The sequence below is a fragment of the Stenella coeruleoalba genome, assembly GCF_951394435.1.
Source record: "Stenella coeruleoalba genome assembly, chromosome: 11".
NCBI classification, from domain to species: Eukaryota; Metazoa; Chordata; class Mammalia; order Artiodactyla; family Delphinidae; genus Stenella; species Stenella coeruleoalba.
In genome coordinates, this window is record NC_137157.1 from 43,435,275 (window position 1) to 43,458,543 (window position 23,269).

The window sequence follows — 23,269 nt, forward strand, 5'->3', positions numbered from 1 at the left end:
ATCTGCTAGAAACTCAAGATACTTATCAGAACCTTATGGTAAAATACCTTGTGGCAGTCTATCTTCTTATTGGACCCCTACCCTAAAACAACTTGTGATTCCTTAAGAACAAATATTTTCTCACTCAGCTCAATTACAATTCTCACCAGGCAACTTTTAATAACGTTGTAGCTTTTTGTCTTTATAAGCCCCTGACTCTTTCTCTTTCTCTTCCTCAAAACATTCTTTGGGTTTTACTGTACTCTGTGTCTCCAGAACTGCAATTCTTTTTTGTTTTTGTTTTTTGAAGTATAGTTGATTTACAATATTTTGTTAGTTTCAGGTGTATAGCAAAGCGAGTTGGATATATATATATATATGTGTGTGTGTGTATATATATACATAATTTTCATATCCTTTTCCATTATAGGTTATTACAAGATATTGAATATAATTTCCTGTGCTATACATTAAGTCCTAGCTGTTTATCTATTTTATATATAGTAGCATGTTCATCTCATACTCCTAATTTATCCCTCCCCACACTTTCCCCTTTGGTTACCATAAGTTTGTATTCTATGTCTATGAGTTTGTCTCTGTTTTGTAAATAAGTTCATTTGTATTATTTTGTAAATAAGTTCATTTGTATTTTTTTTGTAAAAAATACAAGTGATATCATATAATATTTGTCTTTCTCTGTCTGACTTACTCTACTTAGTATGATAATCTCTGAACTGCAATTCTTAAGACCGCAAATAAATATTTTTTTATTTGCAGCCTCTTGCATTATTTTTTTTGTTGACAAAACACAGATACCATGATTTCCATAATCCCACAAAAGGGGTCATCTTGACAATCTTGGGGTCAATAAATGCATGGAATGGGATCCAGAAAAAATAATTTTAGTCAGGAGTGAGGGTTGAAATAAAAAGAATGGCTTGGTATCAGCAAATAATGGCTGTCCCTTTCCTGAAAATCAGAAAGAATTTAGTGAGAAAAGAAAAGAAGTTTTAACTGCATCTTTCCTGTACTCCTCAGGGATTCGTGTGCCCTCTCCTCTGTTGGAATTTCTTAAGGGAGCCATGACAAATTCTGATGACTCACACAGAATGAAACTAAGAAAACATTCCATATATTTGGAATAAGAGCTCCCTTCCTTTCTCTGTACCAGACAAATTAACCATTTTGAAAATTTTAAAGGATTAGCATCATTTTCTGAATGATTTTTATTTAGTCTCTGTAAAATCACACAATAGAAAAAAATGTCTCTACGTAGTGCCAGAGGTGGATCTCAAACTCATGACTCTTGTTCCCTTTCTATAATGTAACTACACCAAATATTAATAATAGTCTAATAAAGGGGTTGGCGAACTGTGGCCCATGGGCCAATCCAGCTTGCTGCCTCTTGGTAAAGTTCCTTGGAACACAGCTATGCTCATTTGTTTACATATCACCTATGAGTGTTTCCATGTGACAAGAGCAGAGTTACCTAGCTGCAGCAGAGACCATCTGGTGCTCAGAACCTAAAAGATTTACTCTCTGGCTCTTTAAGAAAATGTTTGCCAAACTCTGATCTAAACCACCAGTCTTCTTTCCCACTTCAGTTTCCTTGCAGCTACCCACTTTCTGGCAGCAAACACACTCTCCTATAGAACATACATATTGGAAGGAGACAGAGACCTTTATACTCCAGCAGACTGTGCACTTGTATTTGTTATTATTCACTTTTTATTCACAAACTAAACTTTCCTTAAGGAGACGGTTTTCGATGCTTTAGAAGCCATTAAGGAAACGTAATATACATTATAAGTTGGACACTGGGTAAACATTGTAGCATCACTGTTATTGGCAGTGACTAGAATAACTGATAGTCTGGGATCTACTTCAGAGACTGGCTTCAAATGTTTCATGAGGGGTCTGCAAAGTAAGGTGTACATCTTTAAGATTAGACAATTTTGTATTGATTTCTTTACAGATTACTTGTTTTTATCACAATTTGCAACCACAATTCTCATCTTTGTGATGAAAATTTTGCCTGAGAATCCTCTCCAGAAGATCCCTTCACCATCTGAGTTGACAATAATGAGCACATTGGCTAAGAAATGAAAATAACGCCTTCATTGGAAACAAAAACAAAAACACCTGAGAAATAATACTTGAATAGCTGCTCTGAAAGAGCAGAGTTATCTTTCATCTGGAGAAAAAGAAGAGAGTAAAATGAATCATGATGACTGGATAGAAAGAAATGTGGCAATGAAGAAAGTAAGTTAGCTTCTCAGTTGTAGATATAAAGATGAGGATGGCAAGGCAAGAAAGAGTAACATGGAAAAGACCAATCAGAATTATGTGACAGGAGGAACTGAAAGAGACCATGTTCACCTGAACCTCAAACCCTGATGACATTAGACAGAAAATAAAACACAAATTCAATTGGAGCCTTGCAAAAGTGGGAAAAGCACCTGTGCTGCTTGGTGAGGTCAGCTGTTAAGGAGGATGTTATCGGCAATCTTCTGCTGGACTCCCTTTGAAGCTACTGAGATTAAGGAGTAGAAGAATAGGAGGGGGACCTTCAAGATGGCACAGGAGTAAGACGTGGAGATCACCTTCCTCCCCACAAATACATCAAAAATACATCTACATGTGGAACAACTCCTACAGAACACTTACTGAACGCTGGCAGAAGGAAAAAAGCCTGGAACTGCCTAAGAGGCAAAAGACCATTGTTTTAGGGTGCATGAGGAGAGGGGATTCCTTTCCTGTCTGCACAAAGAAGGCAGAGCACCACCTAAATGAGCTCCAGTGATGGGCGCAACCCGCAGCTATCAGCTCGGACCCCAGAGATGGGCATGAAACGCTAACTCTGCTGTTACCGCAGCCACCAAGAATCCTGTGTGCAAGCACAGGTCACTATCCACAACTCCCCTCCCAGAAGCCTGTGCAGCCCGCCACTGCCAGGGTCCGGTGATCCAGGGACAAGTTCTCCGGGAAAACATACGGTGTGCCTCAGGCTGTTGCAAGGTCATTCCAATTATAACTACTGTACCCCTCCCTCCCCCCAGCCTGAATGAGTCAGAGTCCTCTAATCAACCGCTGCTTTAACTCTTTCCTGTATGGGTGGGAACAGATGCCTGAGTGCGACCTACACGCAGAGGTGGGTTCAAAACCAAAGCTGAACCCCAGGAGCTGTGCGAACAACGAAGAGAAAAGGACATTTCTCCATGCAGCCTCAGGGGCAGTGCATTAAATCCCAACAATCAACTTGATGTACCCTGCATCTGTGGAATACCTGAATAGACAATGAATCATCCCAAAATTGAGGCAGTGGATTTCGGGAGAAACTGTAGACTTGGGGTTTGCTGTCTGTGACTGATTTGTTTTTATGTTTATCATAGTATATTTTATAGCGCTTGTAATCATTGGTGGATTTTTTTATTGGTTTGGTTTCTCTCCTTATTTTTTTTATGATTTTTTTTTTTTACTTTAATAATTATTATTATTACTTTTTTCTTTCTTTTTTTCTCCCTTTTCTTCTGAGCCATGTGGCTGACAGGGTCTTGGTGCTCCAGCCTGGTGTCAGGCCTGAACCTCTGAGGTGGGAGAGGTGAGTTCAGGACATTGGACTCCCAGAGACCTCCCAGCCCCACGTAATAGTTGGCGAGAGTTCCCCCAGAGATCTCCATCTCAATGCTAAGACCCAGCTCCACCCAATGGACAGCAGACTCCAGTGCTGGATGCCCCATGACAAACAACTAGGAAGACAGGAACACAACCCCACCCATTAGCAGAGAGGCTGCCTAAAATCATACTAAGTTCACAGACACCCCCAAAACACACCACCAGAAGTGGCCCTGCCCATCAGAAAGACAAGATCCAGCCCCACGCACTAGAACATAGGTGCCAGTTCCCTTCACCAGGAAGCCTACACAAGCCACCGAACTAACCTTATCCACTGGGGGTAGACACAAAAAACAATGGGAACTATGAACCTGCAGCCTGCGAAACAGAGACCCCGAAGGCAGTAAATTAAACAAAATGAGAAGACAGAGAAATATGCACCAGATGAAGGAGCAAGGTAAAAGCCCACCAGGCCAAACAAATGAAGAGGAAATAGGCAGTCTACCTGAAAAAGAATTCAGAGTAATGATAGTAAAGATGATCCAAAATCGTGGAAATAGAATGGAGAAAACACAAGAAACGTTTAACAAGGACCTAGTATAACTAAAGAGCAAACAAACAATGATGAACAAATAAATGAAATTTAAAATTCTCTAGAAGGAATCAATAGCAGAATAACTGAGGCAGAAGAACGGATAAGTGAGCTGGAAGATAAAATGGTGGAAATAACTGCCAGGGAGCAGAATAAAGAAAAAAGAATGAAAAGAATTGAGGACAGTCTCAGAGACCTCTGGGACAACATTAAAAACAAAAACATTTGAATTACAGGCGTCCCAGAAGAAGAAGAGAAAAAGAAACAGTCTGAGAAAATATTTGAAGAGATTATAATTGAAAAATTCCCTAACATGGGAAAGGAAATAGTTAATCAAGTCCAGGAAGCACAGATAAATCCAAGGTGAAACACACCAAGACACATATTAATCAAACTATCAAAAAATAATAGAAGAAAAAATATTAAAAGGGAAAAGCAACAAATAACATACTAGGGAATCGCCATAAGGATAACAGTTGATCTTTCAGCAGAAACTCTGTAAGCCAGAAGGGAGTGGCAGGACATATTTAAAGTGATTAAAGGGAAAAAAACTACAGCCAAGATTACTCTACCAAGCAAGGATCTCACTCAGATTTGATGGAGAAATGAAAACCTTTATAGACAAGCAAAAGCTAAGAGAATTCAGTACCACCAATCCAGCTTTACAACAAATGCTACAGGAACTTCTCTACGAAGGAAACACAAGTGAAGGAAAAGACCTACAAAAACAAATCCAAAACAATTAAGAAAATGGTAATAGGAACATACATATCGATAATTACCTTAAATGTAAATGGATTAAATGCTCCAACCAAAAGACATAGACTGGCTGAGTGGATACAAAAACAAGACCCATATATATACTGTCTACAAGAGACCCACTTCAGACCTAGGGACACATACAGACTGAAAGTGAGGAGATGGAAAAAGATATTCCATGCAAATGGAAATCAAAAGAAAGCTGGAATAGCCATTCTCACATCAGACAAAATAGACTTTAAAATAAAGACTATTACAAGAGACAAAGAAGGACACTACATAATGATCAAGGGATCAATCCAAGAAGAAGACACAAAATTGTAAATATTTATGCACCCAACATAGGAGCACCTTAATACATAAGGCAAATGCTAACAGCCATAAAAGGGGAAACTGACAGTAACACAATCATAGTAGGGGACTTTAACACCCCACTTTCACCAATGGACAGATCATCCAAAATGCAAATAAATAAGGAAACACAAGCTTTAAATGACACTTTAAAAAGGATGGACTTAATTGATATTTATAGAACACTGCATCCCAAACAACAGAAAACACCTTCTTCTCAAGTGCTCATGGAACATTCTCCAGGATAGACCATATCTTGAGTCACAAATCAAGCCTTGGTAAATTTAAGAAAATTGAAATCGTATGAAGTATCTTTTCCGACCAAACGATATGAGTAGATATCAATTACAGGAAAAAAAACTGGAAAAAATACAAACACATGGAGGTTAAACAATACACTACTAAATAACCAAGAGATCACTGAAGAAATCAAAGAGGAAATCAAAAAATACCTAGAAACAAATGACAATGAAAACAAGACGACCCAAAACCCATGGGATGCAGCAAAAGCAGTTCTAAGAGGGAAGTTTACAGTAATACAATCCTACCCCAAGAAGCAAGAAACATCTCAAATAAACAACCTAACATTACATCTAAAGCAATTAGAGAAAGAAGAACAAAAGAAAACCCAAAGTTAGAGAAGGAAATAAATTATAAAGATCACATAAGAAATAAATGAAAAAGAAATGAAGGAAACAATAGCAATGATCAGTAAAAATAAAAGCTGTTTTTTTGAGAAGATAAACAAAATTGATAAACCATTAGCCAGACTCACAAAAAAAAAGGGAGAAGACTCAAATCAATAGAATTAGAAATGAAAAAGAAGTAAAAACTGACACTGAAAAAATACAAATTATCATGAGCGATTACTACAAGCAACTATATACCAATAAAATGGACAACCTGGAAGAAATGGGAAAATTCTCAGAAAAGCACAACCTTCTGAGACTGAACCAGGAAGAAATAGAAAATACAAACAGACTAATCACAAGCACTGAAATTGAAACTGTGATTAAAAATCTTCCAACAACCAAAAGCACAGGATCAGATGGCTTCACAGGTGAATTCTATCAAACATTTAGAGACGAGCTAACACCTATTCTTTTCAAACTCTTCCAAAATATAGCAGAGGGAGGAACACTCCCATTCTATGAGGCCACCATCACCCTGATACCAAATCCAGACAAAGATGTCATAAAAAAAAAAAACTAGGGCTTCCCTGGTGGCGCAGTGGTTGGGAGTCCGCCTGCCAATGCAGGGGATGCGGGTTCGTGCCCCGGTCTGGGAGGATCCCACATGCTGCGGAGCGGCTGGGCCCGTGAGCCATGGCCGCTGAGCCTGTGCGTCCGGAGCCTGTGCTCCGCGGCGGGAGAGGCCACAGCAATGAGAGGCCCGCATACCGCAAAAAAAAAAAAAAAAAAAAGAAAGAAAACTAAAGGCCAATATCGCTGATGAACATAGATGCAAAAATCCTTAACAAAATACTAGCAAACAGAATCCAATAGCACACTGAAAGAATCATACACCATGATCAAGTAGGGTTTATCCCAGGAATGTAAGGATTCTTCAATATATGCAAATCAATCAATGTGCAACACCATATTAACAGACTGAAGGATAAAAACCATATGATCATCTCAATAGATGCAGAAAATGCTTTCAACAAATTCAACACCCATTTATGATAAAAACTCTCCAGAAAGTAGGCATAGAGGGAACCTACCTCAACATAATAAAGCCCATATATGACAAACCCACAGCCAACATCATTCTCAATGGTGAAAAACTGAAACCATTTCCTCTAAGATCAGGAACAAGACAAGGTTGCCCACTCTCACCAGTATTATTCAACATAGTTTTGGAAGTTTTAGCCACAGCAGTCAGAGAAGAAAAAGAAATAAAAGGAATCCAAATCAGAAAAGAAAAAGTAAAGCTGTCACTGTTTGCAGGATACTATACATAGAGAATCCTAAAGATGCAACCAGAAAACGATTCGAAATAATCAATGAATTTGGTAAAGTAGCAGGATACAAAATCAATGCACAGAAATCTCTTGCATTCCTATACACTAATGATGAAAAAATCTGAAAAAGAAATTAAGGAAACACTCCCATTTACCACTGCAACTAAAGGAATAAAATACCTAGGAATAAACTACCTAAGGAGACAATAGACCTGTATTCAGAAAACTATAAGACACTGATGAAAGAAGTTAAAGATGATACAAACAGAGAGATATACCATGTTCTTGGATTGGAAGAATCAATATTGTGAAAATGACTATACTACCCAAAGCAATCTACAGATTCAGTGCAATCCCTATCAAACCACCAATGGCATTTTTCACAGAACTAGAACAAAGGATGCTCAACATCACTAATTATTAGAGAAATGCAAATCAAATCCAAACTACAATGAGGTATCACCTCACACCAGTCAGAACAGCCATCATCAAAAAATCTACAAACAATAAATGCTGGAGAGGATGTGGAGAAAAGGGAACCCTCCTGCACTGTTGGTAGGAATGTAAATTGATACAGCCACTATGGAGAACAGTATGGAGGTTCCTTAAAAAACTACAAATAGAACTACCATATGACCCAGCAATTGGGCATATTCCCTGAGAAAACCATAATTCAATAAGAGTCATGTATCACAATGTTCACTGCAGCACTATTTACAATAGCCAGGACATGGAAGCAACCTAAGTGTCCATTGACAGATGAATGGATAAAGATGTGGCACATTTATACAATGGAATACTACTCAGCCATGAAAAGAAACGAAATTGAGTTATTTGTAGTGAGGTGCATGGACCTAGAGTCTGTCATACAGAGTGAAGTAAGTCAGAAAGAGAAAAACAAATACTGTATGCTAACATATATATATATGGATTCTAAAGAAAGAAAAAAAAATGGTTCTCATGAACCTAGGTGCAGGATAGGAATAAAGACACAGAGGTAGAGAATGGAATTGAGGACACAGGGAGGGGGAAGGGTAAGCTGGGATGAAGTAAGATGGTAGTATTGACATATATACACTACCAAATGTAAAATAGATAGCTAGTGGGAAGCAGCTGCCTTGCACAAGGAGTTCAGCTCAGTGCTTTGTGACCACCTAGAGGCGTGTGATACGGAGGGTGGGACGGAGATGCAAGAGGGAGGGGATACGGCGATATATGTATACATATAGCTGATTCACTTTGTTATACAGCAGAAACTAACACAACATTTTAAAGCAGTTATACTCCAATAAAGATGTTAAAAAAAGTATACTTAAAAAAATACTGGAGTAGAAGAATAACATCAAGGTTATGCACAGCTGAAAGAAAATTATTCCTGAGAACATCAACTTTGACCCTGTTTGTGGCAGACTCACAGGTTCCTCCTCTTCATATTTTCTGACAAATGCTTCAGCAGAGCAGGAGTAGGAAGAAGATTCACAGGAATATGGTCAAGAATTGCCATGAAATTCTTTCAGCTCACCAAAGACCAGTGATGACAATAAATTTTATACAAATATCCAAATCCCTGGAGCTGGGAATCTAGGCAGATTCCACGAACGCGTGACACCTATCTGAGCTACTACTCGGTGCCAGATCATAGGAAGCCTTCCTGATCAGAAAAGCATCATGTAAAAGAAGCCCATTGATTCTGATTGTTCAGCCCGGTCTGAGAATCACTGAACATAAGAGTTTAGATCAATGAAAGATTTTGTGTTTTAGAGCCATCAAATAATCTATAACTTACCTATTATGCCCACGAAACTGCTTTTTATATTTCATTAGATATTAAAATTAAAACTCAGTTTGAATTCGTTTGGAAGAAAGCTCTTATCTAGACCCACGTCCAATGTTCATGAAGCCTGGGTGGGGTCCAAGCATATATCTGCATTAAGCTTCCCTTTTCCTTTTCACATGCTGGAGACTAGCACATCTCAATTGCCTCATCCCTTCTGAGAGCATTTTTTTAAAAACTAAAAGCTACAGATGTCATCCTAATTCCTACTCATTCATTCCCTTATATGATTTAGTAGAAGTTCCTACCCCTGTGTTCATGCTCCTTACACAAGCTCACAAAGGGGTCTTTGCAAGGTCAGTATCCCCTGGCTTAGTCTTTCTGCTTAGTCTCAATATTTGCAGAATTAGGATAATTTAAAAATTAGATATGTTTATTCTACTTCTAGCCACATTTCAGTAACTTAGTAGTCTACATGTAACTTGGAACAAAGAAATTAAGGGTAAAATAAAATGATAGGACAGAAATAAGAAACAGAATAACAAAGGAATTAAGCTTTTCTGAATGTCTGAAATATGACTACACATTTGCTTTAAAAAAACAATTCTTACATTGCCAATGGAAAGTGAATCTTATATCTGATATGCAATGTAAAATGTAACAGCTTTAAGCTTTTAAAAAAGTATTATAATAGAATTTAGTATTTAATCCCCTGCCTTTTATTTATACATTGAAATGCTTTCCTACTGAATAAATTTCAGTTATAAGCCCTCCCATGGAACTTGGGTTTTGCAGCTATTTTAACATGTAATGTAGTGAGCCTTGAGTTCCATAAGGTGGCATCAAATCTACCAGTGTGAGCAGGGACACCACTGATAATATTTCAGGTGCCCCTGGACCTTCAGCTTTCATTTTTCCTAAAGTTGTTTTATGCAAAGAAGAAATTCAAAGACATCTTAACAGGTTCCTTCAGCTCTATTATCTATTGACTTAAACAAAGAAAATCTCAAATGAACCCAAATTTGTGTTCTCCTAAAGAGCCGAAAGTTCAAGTGTGCAGCTGAAGCTTATCTCAGTTTCTGGTCTTCCCTGGCCTGAAGACTTGGGCGTGAAATCCCACAAGGAACTCTGTGCTTCTGGAGTTTCCGACATTTCAATTTTTGGGTTATAGTCAAAGTATGATCAAACGTACCATGCAAACAGTAATTTTGTTAGTTTTCTTATGCAGCAAGGAAAGATGGGAAATCAAGAAACATGTAAGATATTTAATATTTGAATTTTTGGTCTTTTTATAGATTGAATGAAATCTTATTTGAAAATAAAAATAATAAAAATAATGGTACTCCTTGAATTACTTCTGTAGGAATATAAAAAGTCTCAAAAATACATGATTAAAGTAATCAAATAAAAATGAGATTGACCTGCATAATCCTCATGTGATAAAGAGGACAGATTAAAGTAGTTTGTCTTTGTGTTTCTGGCCACGCTTGCAGGATATTAATTCCTCTACCAGGGATAGAACCCTGGGCTATCAGTGAAAGCACTGAGTCCTAAATTCTGGACCGCCAGGGAAGTCCCTAAAGTAGTTTATCCATAAAAAATGAAAGGGAGAAAGTAAAAATGCTTTCACTTATTAGTGAATATTAAAATTTTCATTTATTAATGGATGTTAACTAGCTTATATAACTAGAAAAACAAAAGTGATTTCGTTCCATAATCACTAAAATACCATGTACTATGTTCTGCCAATATAAATGCATTTATATTCTCAATTATTCTTTCAAAAGGCCATTTTAGAGAACACTGTTACAATTAAATACGAAAAAACCTGCTTAGTTCTCAACTCCTAGTTCCAGCTATCTCAGCAGAGATTCTTGCAATATGAGAAATAATGACCCAATATTGTAATGAAGGCAAGCCTAAAGCAGTTTTCTTAACTCTGCTTTTTTACAGGCTTGGTGACATAATATAAGACATTTAATCTCCCTACATGTAGATTGGGAAATATTCCCCATTCTTACTTTATAGCAATGTTAGGAGAATTAATTGGATAATGAATCTAAAGGCTCTAGGCTCAGTAAAGACACAAATGCAATGTATTATTTGCCAGTGAAAGAAGACAATGAAAAAGCACTTTCCCTCCTAATCAAAATGATTCCTACCAAGAAAGCGAATGCTAGCAAGTAAATTAAGAATATTTTTGATAGAGTTTCTAGTCTCACATATCCTAGGGCAGCAAGCAAGGAGAGAAAACTTGGCTCTCAGACAATTTAAATACATTTCTTCCATTAAGAAAACAGGACCACTTCAAAGGCGTAATGGAAAAGATTTCATAAAGTCATTAAAGCATAAACCTTGAGAAAGTTGGACCAGACCTAATTGAAAGGCACATGTTCAATAAATTAAAAAACAATAATAATTCAAATGATGGTGTCTTGCATTCTTTTTCCACTGCTTTCTTAGAAGAAAGAACATACCACGGCAAATGATTTTTAAAATAGCATAATGAAAAACTATCCTATATGGTAGTAGGTACAAAATATAATTCCTAGAATTCATAATAAATATGAATACCTGTGAGTGTCCATAAGAACATAGACATCAAGGAGTTGTTGAAATAGAATTGGACTGGAAAAAAGATTACCTGAGGCTGCTCTTTTTGATGCTGTCTCCTTAGGAATTTTTGCTCTTAAATTAATTTTTGCAGTGAGAGGTCTGCATTATATCAAGTTGTTTCCTCGCTGAAAGATAAAACAATTATAATTTCTGCTGAGTTTGAATCTCAACAAGGGTTACTTCCTGAACAATAAGAAATGAAAGTTACTCTGTCCAGGTTTCCCTAACTGAGGGTGATGAAGATTGAGTTCCCCACTACATCAGAGTAGTGCCCCACTCAGACTTCAGTTGAATTTAGCCATCTTCAGGTATGAAAACAGATTTGAGGCAGGATTTATGAATTTGTCCTATGAAACCAACAACTCTCACGCTGGCAATCTTGGCAGTATGTGAATATGGTTAATGCATTAAAAAAAAAAAAGCAGAGTTCTTAAGACCCAATACTATCTAACTTTACCTTCAAATAGTTCACATGGTTTGTGAATTTGAAGCTTTAACAATCATTAGTTAACCTCCTTCCATCAGTATGATTGATGGCATTGTGGTTAACCCATGTTCCCTTTTCACTCTTTATTATTAGATTGTAGCAATTATCTTGCTCTTTTTTAAAAAATTTATTTATTTATTTATTTTTGGCTGTGTTGGGTCTTCGTTTCTGTGCGAGGGCTTTCTCTAGTTGTGGCAAGCGGGGGCCACTCTTCATCGCGGTGCGCGGGCCTCTCACTATCGCGGCCTCTCATTGTGGAGCACAGGCTCCAGACGCGCAGGCTCAGTAGTTGTGGCTCACGGGCCTAGTTGCTCCACGGCATGTGGGATCTTCCCGGACCAGGGCTTGAACCCGTGTCCCCTGCACTGGCAGGCAGATTTTTAACCACTGCGCCACCAGGGAAGCCCTATCTTGCTCTTTTAATGATAAGTCCCAATCGAATGATCTCATTTCTTCTGAGAAAACTCACAGCCTTTGCTTAGACAAGTAATTAACTTAGTTTTGGAACATATTAGATGTATTCCCAGAGAGCAGATGACCCATGGTCATCAAGACAAGAAAAAAATATGAACATACACATTGCATATACTCTAATAAATCATGTTATTTAACCACTAGTAATTTCTATTTGAATAGTTATCAAATTAGCTAATAAACTAACCATATACTATATAGTTCATTATAACTGCATACTTTTAAAAATTGATGGTAAGGTGTAAGTTGTCTTATAATACATGCAATTTCTTATTACATTAATATTTGTTCAGCAGCCAAATCTAATTTTAAAGTTTTCAGAAAGTAACCAGTGTAAAAGAGAAAGTTTTAAATTAATGTCACGATATCACATATATTTTGTAGGGATTGAGGTAATATTTTTCCTATTTTTTTCCCAAGTTTATTGTGTCACACTACTTGTAGAAATAATGGGAAAAAAGACAGATTTATCATAAATGCTATTTTAAGATAAGAGATGCTATTTTTAGATCTTTATTAACCTCATCACAAAATTATCTGTTATTCATATGTAAATTACCAGCCTCAACAAGGTTGGAAACCTGTACTTCTTTCTTCAAGATTGAATTTTGCTACTTTGAAAAATCAGCACAAGGTGGCAGCCAAGAGAAGTTTTTAAAAAGTAATCTTGGAATTTAATTTATGGGGTTAGAGTTACAATTCAGGTTCATTTGAAGAGTTACTACACATCTGACACGTCAGCGGCCAAACCAGTACATAAACGTTGATATACACTTCAATTAAAAATCATAATTATTCATACAAAGAAGGTAGCAGAGTCTGAGACCAAATGCTCTGGAACTGAGCCAGATACCTTAGATAGACGTTTTGTTCTAATAGTGTAAGTCCTTGTAATCGCATTAACTCTTTGTGTCAAGACATTTTCATTTCTTCATGCCAACCTCACAGTGACTTAATATACAGTAATGAAAAACAGCTGTCTGAAGCATTTCAGCTCTAGTGAACTCCAGGAATCTACAGGAATAAGCAGCGCTGAAAGGAGCTTTCGGTTTAAAGCAATTCAATTTAATTTACCTCATTTAAACTCCACTCTCAGAGATCAATCAGATAAGGGCATTGTGCAGGACACACTGGGGTATACACAGATAAAACACAGATCTTTGGCCTCAAGGAAACAAACAAGCAAAAACATAGGACACAAGGGAGGGAACTTTTGGGGAATTTCTTCACTAATAAAAGTGAAAATATGATAAATACATAGAAATATCCAGATTTGTTAGACTAGCTCAAAGTCACCTTTACCATTCATAAATTTTATATTTAAGACTGAAACAGTATCTAATTAGTCTCGTAATAATGTATTAAGAGGTCTGTAAAATTGACATGTCTGTCAGGGTCTATCATTCACTGAAAACATAGAAGTGTTATGTATCTTATTTTTACAGAGAATTAAGTTTCTTCAATAGTAAAACTAACATTATTTATATTACTTATATAAAGAAAATTAATTACTGTAACATTTATCAGTCCTAGCAAAATTTCTGCACATTGTAGTTTTTCAATATATATTAGTTTCTTTACTGATAACTAATATAGTTGAGTATAGCTATGTTCCCAGTACGTGGTCTCATTAAACGTCTATGATCTCTATTATACTATTAGAAAACTGGGACTGAAAGTTTATTTGATTTTTCTAATTCCACGTAATTTACAAGGGACAGGCACAAGATTCCAACCTAAGCTCACTTGCTTCCAGTGTTTGCAGTCCTAGCTATCACATGAAGATGTTTAGTGCATGATTTGGTCAGACTGTCTTCACAGAGATGTTATGACTCACCTTTTCTTACATCTGAAGTAAACTATCCTTGAGTCTAACCAAGACCTTTTAACCTTAATATAAGGGAGCTCATGAGACTAAGGAGTTTTTTGCCTCACAGTTTTTGCTTAGAAAGTAAATTGATCCAGAACTAAACTTTAAACTCTGTTCCTGAAAATACCAGTGGACAATTGTTTCTTTGAAAACAAAGATCATGCCCTCCTTTCACTTTACAGGACTTCCTTGTAGCTCCAAGTGCCCTACAAATAAGGGTGCCTGCTCAAGGTTGGTTTGCATATTTATGTATTCTAGATGGACTTAGTAATGTGGATCAATGACTGGGTAACCAGTAAACAGCTTTGTGAGTTGTGTTTCTGGTTTTATAGGTAATTTTTGTTACTAATTTAATAAGTCTTATTGCATTTTCTCAAGGAATAATTTAAAAATATACACTTGAAATTCATTTGTAAATTAAATAAAAGGCTGGAAACAACAAATATCATATTCATATACCAGATTAGCAACTAAAAACTTCTCTGAATAATTACCTGTTTTACGTGTGTTAGAAAACCCACAATAAATGTATGCTCGACATTTACCCAGTGTCTACTGTGTTTGATCAATTCCTTCTTATGCATAATCATTTTATCCTTTTGTCATCTCTTTCTCTCCTTTCTCAGTTACACTTTTTCAAAATGGACCCCCAATTAGCATTATTTTGTAATCAGTTTTCATATTAATGCAGACTTTCCTAGTTGTGGTCTGGAGAAATTTTCTTTTGAAATTCTCAAGCAGGGGCAATTTTGCCACACAGGAGACATTTGGCAACGTCTGGAGACATTTTTATTGTCATTATAGGGGAGGGAAATGCTCCTGGAATCTAGTAAATAGAGGCTGAGAATGCTGCTAAACATTCTTCAATGCAGCAGACAGCCCCTCGCAACAGAAGATGTCAATAGTGCTGACATTGGGAGATCCTGCTATTTTTAACCAGTATGTTCAAAGTTGGATGTATATACACATGTATTAGCATGTTTTTTTTCTAAAGAGAGTTTATGGCTTTCATCATCTTCTTAGAATGGTCCCTGATATAAAAAACTATACTGAAAATAAGTTATACATGATTCTACTACCCCGTTTACGTTCTGTCTAGTTTTTGAAGTGACATTTATTGAATATCTTTGCTTAGCGCTGAATTAGTTATAATTTTTGCACTAAAGAGTTAATGAACAATTAGGGAAGTATAATAAAAATGGCAAATAAAGCAAGATATGAATGACAGGAGAAACTGTGTACAGGAGGAGGGGGGTGTACCGGAACTCAATATTTTCTGCTCAATTTTTCTGTAAACGGAAAATTGCTCTAAAAGCTAGTCTGTTAATTAAAAAAATTTTAAATTGAAGTATAGTTGATTTATAATGTTTCAGGTGTACAGCAGTGATTCAGATCCATATATATACATATATATATATATATATATATACACTCTGAAAAAGAGTATATATGGATACTCTTTTTTCAGATTCTTTTTCACTATAGGTTATTACAAGATACTGAATATAGTTCCAAATAGTCTATTAATTTTTTTAAAAATGTAGTGTGGTGTATGCAATAATGGTGATGAGGCAAGCAAAGACCAAACAGAAGGTGATACCTTAGCACTGAACAAGCACAATATGAAGGAGAGATATTTCCAGGCAGAGAAAAAAGCCATATTGTTTAACAATATGAATAATTCATTTGAAACTGAACATCTTCTGGGGAGTTTTCACTGGTATAATTAATAGATACTTCAAATCAGGGGCTTCCTGGCACTTGCATACCCTGCTTTCCTTTCCAATTTCTGCAGCTATGTGGATGCCATATTCCTTTTCCTATGCCTGTTTGTGCTTCCTATACTGCCTGACTTCCATATATCTCGTTTTCTTTGATAACTATCTCATTTTGTTCTATTTTTATTATCCTAGCAAGACTTCCATTCTTCCTTCTCTCCATTCTTCCACCTCCCAACTCCATTTATAATGTTGGTTTGGAATAATCTAATTCCAGAGGTGGATGGAGGAAAATTTCAAAGGACCTTAAAAATACAGTTACCTTTTTCTCTCACTTCAACAAATTAAGAAAATCTTGGAATCATTCTCTGAACGTTCTTCTTACTCTATATGACCTAAGACAGGCTAAGCGCAAGAAATTCAAATCTGCTGACTTTTGCATACTTTCTTTTTATTGTTGCTGACATATTTAGGATTGGCTTTTTCCGTCACTAGAGAGCAAAAATTTTATGATTTTAGGTTTGGGTTTTCAGATGAAAGGCAAGCAAAGTAGGTGTTTGGTCTGTGTTTGTTCTGCTCAATTCAGCTTTTTTATTGTAGAGAAAAGTAGCCCTCCTTATATTCCAACCTCACCCCATGGAGTTTAACACTGGAGTTAAACTGGGGAGAAGTCCCAGACAGTGACACTAGACAGCCTACCTTGTATTGCCTCCTTCAAGTATTACTGGGGATATATGGTTAAAAAAAAAAACTCCTCCAAATCCAGAAAACCTATCCACAAAAGTAGAATATATAAAAAAATTTATTATTGAATAAACATTAAAGCAGGATGCAATAAACTTCACAGGCAATTCTCTAAAGAGATTGCAAAGGCAGAAAAAAATCTCACCTCTTACATGGTCAAGCAAATATACCCCATTACATACATATTCTCAAAATAAACAATCACTAGTCTTCAAGTAAGGGACTTGACATCACCTTTTGCCATACATAGTTCATCCTAAGATCACTTGTCAATTGGAGCAGCCACGTGTGTTTGCTAACTGCTTTTGTTTAAAAAAGAAAAAGAAAAAGAAAAAGAAACATCTTTATGATCAGAGGTAGGTGTGCCACTTGCAGTCAGTACCAGCAGAAATTGGGATCCCATTGCACCAGGAAAGTGTGAGATGGGAGTGCTCTCTTCCTTGAGTGATTACACTTCAAAGTGATGGTTTCCAGATCCTCAGGAAATATTCCTGGGTTGTAAAACTGGCAAGAGGCTTATTTCACCTTTAAACACATTTATATTCATTTCAAAGGGGGCAGAGAAAGGATTCACAATTACAAATTTTCTAAAGTAAATGCTCTAAAAAAAAAGGTGTACATGTTTGGGGGCTCTCTTTCCCTTTTGCAGGGATTATTAACTTTTTTCTATTTAATTTGTATTTACCCTTACAGTCTACAGCTCACCAGTGATTTTAAAATGTGCGGTATATTCATCCACCAGTGGGCAGACAGCAGAAGCAAGAAGAACTACAATCCTGCAGCCTGCAGCCACATTCACAGAAAGACAGACAAAATGAAAAGGCAGAGGACTATGTACCAGATGAAGGAACAAGATAAAACCCCAGAAAAACAATTAAATGAAGTGAAGATAGGCAACCTTCCAGAAAAAGAATTCAGAATAATGATAGTGAAGATGATCCAGGACCTTGGAATAAGAATGGAGGCAAAGATTAAGAAGATACAATAAATGTTTAACGAAGACCTAGAAGAAAGAAAGAACAAACAAACGGAGATGAACAATACAATAACTGAAATGAAAAATACACTAGAAGGAATCAATAGCAGAATAACTGAGGCAGAAGAGATAAGTGACCTGGAAGACAGAATGGTGGAATTCACTGCCATGGAACAGAATAGAGAAAAAAGAATGAAAAGAAATGAAGACAGCCTAAGAGACCTCTGGGACAACATTAAATACACCAACATTCGCATTACAGGGGTCCCAGAAGGAGATGAGAGAGAGAAAGGACCCTAGAAAATATGTGAAGAGATTATAGTCGAAAACTTCCCGAGCATGGGAAAGGAAATAGTCACTCAAGTCCAGGAAGTGCAGAGAGTCCCAGGCAGGATAAACCCAAGGAGAAACACGCTGAGAAACATAGTAATCAAACTGACAAAAATTAAAGACAAAGAAAAATTATTAAAAGCAACAAGGGCAAAATGACAAATAATATACAAGAGAACTCCCATAAGGTTAACAGATGATTTCTCAGCAGAAACTCTATAAGCCAGAAGGGAGTGGCATGATATATTTAATGTGATGAAAGGGAAGAACCTACAACCAAGATTACTCTAGCTGGCAAGGATCTCATTCAGATTCGACAGAGAAATCAAAGGCTTTACAGACATGGGCTTCCCTGTTGGCACAGTGGTTAAGAATCTGCCTGCCAATGCAGGGGACACAGGTTTGATTCCTGGTTCGATCACTGGTCTGGGAAGATCCCACATGCTGTGGAGCAGCTAAGTCCGTGTGCCACAACTACTGAAGCCTGCGCGCCTAGAGCCCATGCTCCACAACAAAGAGAAGCCACCGCAATGAGAAGTCTGTGCACCGCAGCGAAAAGTAACCCCTGCTCTCCCCAACTAGAGAAAGCCCACACGCAGCAACAAAGAACCAATGCAGCCAAAAATAAATTTAAAAAAATAAAAAAAAAAAAAAAGCTTTACAGACAAGCAAAAGCTAAGAGAATTCAGCACCACTAAACCAGCTCTACAACAAATGCTAAAGGAACTTCTCTAAGTGGGAAACACAAGAGAAGAAAAGGACCTACAAAAACAAACCCAAAACAGTTAAGAAAATGGTATAGGAACACACATATCGATAATTACCTTAAATGTCAGTGGATTAAATGCTCCAGCAAAAAGATAGAGGCTCACTGAATGGATACAAAAACAAGACCCATATATATGCTGTCTACAAGAGACCAACTTCAGACCTAGGGACACATACAGACTGAAAGTGAGGGGATGGAAAAAGACATTCCATGCAAATGGAAATCAAAAGAAAGCTGGAGTAGCAATACTCATATCAGATAAAATAGACTTTAAAATAAAGAATGTTACAAGAGACAAGGAAGGACACTATGTAACGATGAAGGGATCAATCCAAGAAGAAGATATAACAATTATAAATATATATGCACCCAACATAGGAGCACTTCATTACATAAGGCAAATGCTAACAGCTATAAAAGAGGAAAATGACAGTAACACAATAACAGTGGGGGATTTTAACACCTCACTTACACCAATGCACAAATCATCCAGACAGAAAATTAATAAGGAAATATAAGCTTTAAATGACAGAAGAGACCAGATAGATTTAATTGATATTTAAGGACATTCCATCCAAAAACAGCAGATGACACTTTCTTCTCAAGTGCACACAGAACATTCTCCAGGATAGATCACATCTTGGGTCACAAATCAAGCTTCAGTAAATTTAAGAAAACTGAAATCATATCAAGCATATTTTCCTACCACAATGCTATAAGATTAGAAATAAATTACAGGGAAAAAACGTAATAAACACAAACACATGGAGACTAAACAATACACTACTAAGTAACCAAGAGATCACTGAAGAAATCAAAGAGGAAGTAAAAAAATACTTAGATACAAATGACAACAAAATACCATGATCCAAAAGCTATGGGAGGCAACAAAGTAGTTCTAAGAGGGACATTTATAGCAATACAATTCTGCCTCAAGAAACAAGAAAAACCTCAAATAAACAATCTAACCTTACACATAAAGGAACTAGAGAAAGAAGAACAGAGAAAATCCAAAGTTGGCAAAAGGAAAGAAATCATAAAGATCAGAGCAGAAATAAATGAAATAGAAACAAAACAATAGCAAAGATCAATAAAACTAAAAGCTGGTTCTTTGAGAAGATAAACAAAATTGATAAACCTTTAAACAGACTCATCAAGAAAAAGAGGGAGAGGACTCAGATCAATAAAATTAGAAATGAAAAAGGAGAAGTTACAACAGACACTACAGAAATACAAAGCATCATAAGCGACTACTACAAGCAGCTATATGCCAATAAAATGGACAACCTAGAGGAAATGGACAAATTCTTAGAAAGGTATAACCTTCCAAGACTGAACCAGGAAGAAATAGAAAATATGAACAGACCAATCACAAGCACTGAAATTGAAACTGTGATTAAAAATCTTCCAACAAACTAAAGTCCAGGACCAGATGGCTTCACAGGTGAATTCTATCAAACATTTAGAGAAGAGCTAACACGTATCCTTCTCAAACTCTTCCAAATATATAGCAGAGGAAGGAACACTCACAAACTCATTCTACGAGGCCACCATCACCCTGATACCAAAACCAAAGACACTACAAAAAGAAACTTACAGACCAATATCACTGATGAATATATATGCAAAAATTCTCAACAAAATACTAGCAAAAATAATCCAACAACACATTAAAAGGATCATACACCATGATCAAGTGGAATTTTTCCCAGGGATGCAAGGATTCTTCTGTATATGAAAATCAATCAATGTGATATAGCATATTAACAAATTGAAGAATAAAAACCATATGATCATCTCAATAGATGCAGAAAATGCTTTTGACAAAATTCAACACTCATTTAAGATAAAAACCCTGCAGAAAGTAGGCATAGAGGGAACCTACCTCAATATAATAAAGACCATATATGAAAAACCCACAGTCAACATCATTCTCAATGGTGAAAAACTGAAACCGTTTCCTCTAAGATCAGGAACAAGACAAGGTTGCCCACTCTCACCACTATTTTTCAACATAGTTTCGGAAGTTTTAGCCACAGAAGTCAGAGAAGAAAAAGAAATACAAATTGGAAAAGAAGTAAAACTGTCACTGTTTGCAGATGACATGATAGTATACATAGAGAATCCTAAAGATGCCACCAGAAAACTACTGGAGCTAATCAATGAATTTGGTAAAGTTGCAGGATACAAAATTAATGCACAGAAATCACTTTCATTCCTATACACCAATGATGAAAAATCTGAAAGAGAAATTAAGGAAACACTTCCATTTACCATTGCAACAAAAAGAATAAAATACCTAGGAATATATCTACCTAGCTAGACAAAAGACTGTATGAAATAAATTCACTGATGAAATAAATTAAAGATGATACCAACATATGGCGAGATATATCATGTTCTTGGACTGGAAGAGTCAATATTGTGAAAATGATTATACTACCCAAAGCAATCTTCAGATTCAATGCAATCCCTATCAAATTACCAATGGCATTTTTTACAGAACTAAAATAAAAAATCTTAAAATTTGTATGGAGACACAAAAGACCCTGAATAGCCAAAGCAGTCTTGAGGGAAAAAAGTGGAACTGGAGGAATCAGACTCCCTGACTTCAGACTATACTACAAAGCTACAGTAATCAAGACAATATGGTACAGGCACAAAAACAGAGATATAGATAAGTGGAACAGGATAGAAAGTCCAGAGATAAACCCACTCTCCTATGGTCAACTGATCTATGACAAAGGAGGCAAGGATATACAATGGAGAAAAGACACTCTCTTCAATAAGTGGTGCTGGGAAAACTGGACTGTTACATGTAAAAGAATGAAATTTGAACACTCCCTAACACCATACACAAAAATAAACTTAAAATGGATTAGAGACCAAAATGTAAGACCAGACACTATAAAACTCTTAGAGGAAAACATAGGAAGAACACTCTGTGACATAAATCACAGCAAGATATTTTTTGATTCACCTCCTAGAGTAATGGAAACAAAAACAAAAATAAACAACTGGGGCCTAATGAACTTAAAAGCTTTTGCACAGCAAAGGAAAACTTAAACAAGACAAAAAGACAACCCTCAGAATGGGAGAAAATATTTGCAAGTGAATCATTGGACAAAGGATTAATCTCCAAAATATATAAACAGCTCATGCAGCTCAATATTAAAAAACAAACAACCCAACCCAAAAATGGGCAGAAGACCTAAATAGACATCTCTCCATAGAAGACATACAGATTGCCAAGAGGCACAAAGCTGCTTAACCACTAATTATTAGAGAAATACAAATCAAAATTATAATGAGGTATCACCTCACACCAGTTAGAATGGGCATTATCAGAAAATCTACAAACAACAAATGCTGGAAAGAGTGTGGAGAAAAGGGTTGCACTGTTGGTGGGAATGTAAATTGATACAGCCACTATGGAGAACAGTATGGAGGTTCCATAAAAAACTAAAAATAGAATTACCATATGACTCAGCAATCCCACTACTGGGCATATACCCAGAGAAAACCATAATTCAAAAACACACATGCACCCCAATGTTCATTGCAGCACAATTTACAATAGCCAGGTCATGGAAGTAACCTAAATGCCCATCAACAGATGAATGGATAAAGAAGATGTGGTACATCTATACAATGAAATATTTTCAGCCATCCAAGGGAACAAAATTGGGTCATTTATAGAGACATGGATGGACCTAGAGACTGTCATACAGAGCGAAGTAAGTCAGAAAGAGAAAAACAAATATCGCATATTAATGCCTATATGTGGCATCTAGAAAAATGGTACAGATGAACCGGTTTGCAAGGCAGAAATAGAGACAGAGATGTAGAGAACAAATGTATGGACACCAAGGGAGGTAAGCAGGGGGGTGGTGGCGGGGTGAATTGGGAGATTGTGATTGACATACATACAATAATATGTGTAAAATAGATTAATAAGAAGCTGCTGTATAAAAAATAAAATAAAATATAATTCAAAATAAATAAATAAAAATGTGCAGTATCATTTTGAGGGGTTATTATCAACTAATTCAAATGTTATTCTAATAAACACACATTTATATTTATTTGTAATTATCAACACAAATTTGACCAAGCTTATGCCTGTTTATAAAGATTTCTATCAGTTTTTCTATTTTTCTTAACTTTATATACTCTAAGGGATCATTACAAAACTATTTGGGAAAAAACTTATATTGAACTCTGTATAGAAAAAAAAACATTGAATTGTATT

At 36.3% G+C, this 23,269-nt stretch overlaps 1 long non-coding RNA gene across 3 annotated transcripts in view; it reads right to left on the bottom strand.

Moving 5' to 3' along the window:
- Positions 1-23,269, bottom strand: part of LOC307194016 — a 572,538-nt gene that overhangs the window by 125,588 nt on the left and 423,681 nt on the right. For all 3 annotated transcript variants that reach the window (XR_013830481.1, XR_013830482.1, XR_013830483.1), the window contains one exon: positions 11,678-11,774. This is a non-coding gene — a long non-coding RNA (uncharacterized lncRNA). The remainder of the gene's footprint in view (positions 1-11,677; positions 11,775-23,269) is intronic.